The sequence below is a fragment of the Sardina pilchardus genome, chromosome 4 (assembly GCF_963854185.1).
Source record: "Sardina pilchardus chromosome 4, fSarPil1.1, whole genome shotgun sequence".
NCBI classification, from domain to species: Eukaryota; Metazoa; Chordata; class Actinopteri; order Clupeiformes; family Clupeidae; genus Sardina; species Sardina pilchardus.
In genome coordinates this window covers 23,409,358-23,411,857 of record NC_084997.1, presented here as the reverse complement: position 1 = coordinate 23,411,857, position 2,500 = coordinate 23,409,358, and the positions used below count along the sequence as shown (strand labels likewise).

Genomic DNA, 2,500 nt, shown 5'->3' with positions numbered 1-2,500 from the left:
TCCTCTCCTTGTCTCCTCAATAACTCACGATATCCCTCTTAATAAGACTTATGTTCTTCCTACCTCTCTCTCTCTACCCCCCCTGTCTCTATCTCTCTCTCACTCTCTATCCCTCTCTCTCTCTAGCATCTCCTCTAGTCCCTTTGCCCTGCTCGTCTCGATGCTCTTTAAATCTCTCTCCTGGTCGAGTAGGCTCCCTCATGTTAATGCCGTTGTTAACAACCTGTGGTTGGGCGGTTAGTGTGGCTTCTGGTCAGGGAGCGCAGCACGCGTGCATCGTGCGGAGTGAGACGAGCTCCCGGGCTAGTGCTGGATGAAAGACAAAAAACTATATCTGATTGGTCTAGCCGAAAAAAAACCTGGCACAGTCACGAAGGCAGCGTTTTGGATCATATTTTTTTTTCCTTTTCTCTTTGGCTGTCTTTCTCAGTTCAATTCAGTTTCAATTCAATTCAGCTTTATTGGCATGACAGAAATACAATTTGTATGGCCAAACATTGTAAGTGGTAGTATGTAGAGAAAGAAAACGAAACATCCTGCATCGTACATTACTGCAACTGCAGTGTGTGTGTGTGTGTGTGTGTGTGTGTGTGTGTGTGTGATTGTGTAGATGGGAGTGCATGTAGGTGTGTGTGTGTGTGTGTGTGTGGGCAGGGGGAAGGGGGGCGGGGGATGGAGGGGGGTTATGTGTATGTGTGTGTACTGTATTTATACTGTATGTGTATGTTTGACTTTTTTGTGTGCTGCTGAAGTGACTCCCCTTTTCAATGGCAATCATCTATATATCTTGCTGTGACTCTTGCGCCCTTGTGTTCCTCTCCTAATAATATTCTTAGACTTGAATCGTTTCATTTTTGAAGATCTGGGTGCATTTCTCTAGCCTCTCCCCACCTGTCTACGTACTTTTGCTCAATTTCTTTTTCCTACAGTACTCCGTCTGGAATACCTTGATCCGCCTTTGTTTACTCCGGCAAGAGCACCTCCGTCCAACCAGTGAAGGGCATTCCCGAGAGCGGTTACGTTTAAGTCGCAAGCCTATCGTTGTCGTTGTATGCCCCGTGGTTAACATACAGTACGTCATTATCAAACGTTAGTGATTGAACTCCAATGATTTCAAACTTCAGACAAGCGTCCACCAACCAGGAAATACACGTTTGCCAGTGGATCTAGGCCAGACTCTCTGCAAAGAGAGTAATGGTCCTCAGGCTAGCATTTCTCTGAATTTACAGGAAAGAATTGATCTCGTGTCTCTTACCATTAGCAGCATTCAGCCAAAAACTGAAGCTCTGTTTTTATGGCACCTTGGTTGCAGTTGGTGCACAGTGTGTCTTCTCTGGGCAGCCAAGTGTGCTTGTGTCTGCCCTTCTCGATAGCCAGACTGTGATTGCCTGGTCAAGGCTTTTCTCTGTCTGGTATCAGTGACTGTGGGTAGTCTGCCACAATGTACTCTCTGTTTAGGGCCAAATAGCTTTGACGTTTATTTATTTTATTTTATTCTGTTTCAGTCCAAGATGATTGATGGAGAAATTTTGTTTTTCTGCATTCATTATTTGGTTAGACTGAATTGTTTGAGAAACGGTGGCAAGGTCCTGAGGCTGACTATTAGTTGTATTAGTTGTACTATTAGCATGTGTCTCAGGACTAGCTGGATGAGGGGACTTGGTTATGCACTATAAAGGACAATGACCTAATTCAGCCCTGCGTGCATTGTTACTGTAGGTGTGTTCCTCTGCACTTGGAGGATACTTTTACAGAACTCTGCATGTAGGGTATGATTGGGTGTATCATGAGATTGATTCAGTAACATCGAAAGGAAGTGCGGCGAAACATCAGTCTTTTGTGCACCATAATAAAAAGTTGTAAAGTAATCTGAGTGCTCCTGTCATCTCTGGGTTAGTCTTTTTGAAGTAGCCCAGCCAGCTTTTCTGATTCAGTAACTGTTCGAAACATTTTGATGGCATAGAAAGCCCTTCTTGCTTTCTCTCTCAAATCATTCACGGCCAAGTTGACATTACTAGTAGTTGTACTGATTTTCAGCCCAAGAGTTAATCTCCTCCCCTGATATTTTTTTTGCTATAGACCCTTTTCTGTTGGAGACAACAGAAGCAAATTGTCCACAAAGAGAAGACATTTGCAGCTACTAGAGTCTTTTTGCCAATTCATTAATGTATATTTTTGCCAATTCATTAATGTATATGTATTGAAGAGGGTCGGTGATAGAGAGCAGCCCTCTCTCTCTCTCTCTCTCTCTCTCTCTCTCTCTCTCTCTCTCTCTCTCTCTCTCTCTCTCTCTCTCTCTCTCTGTTATCAGATGCTAGCTACTGTACAGCTGTTCTGGTTCATGCACTCACACAGTATTTATTGAGTGTCTTTTTCGAGCATCATTATATGATAGAGATACTTCTGTTTTTGATGTGTCCATGCCTTCACATGGCACCAAAACATGTCACTGCTAAGTGCTAAGACCTTGGAATAGTTTATGGCACTAACATTTGTGCCA

At 43.5% G+C, this 2,500-nt stretch overlaps 1 protein-coding gene across 1 annotated transcript in view; it reads left to right on the top strand.

Annotated features, from left to right (window-relative positions):
* igf2bp2a (insulin-like growth factor 2 mRNA binding protein 2a) overlaps positions 1–2,500 on the top strand; it is a 52,602-nt gene that overhangs the window by 31,114 nt on the left and 18,988 nt on the right. The gene's annotated exons all lie outside the window — the stretch shown is intronic.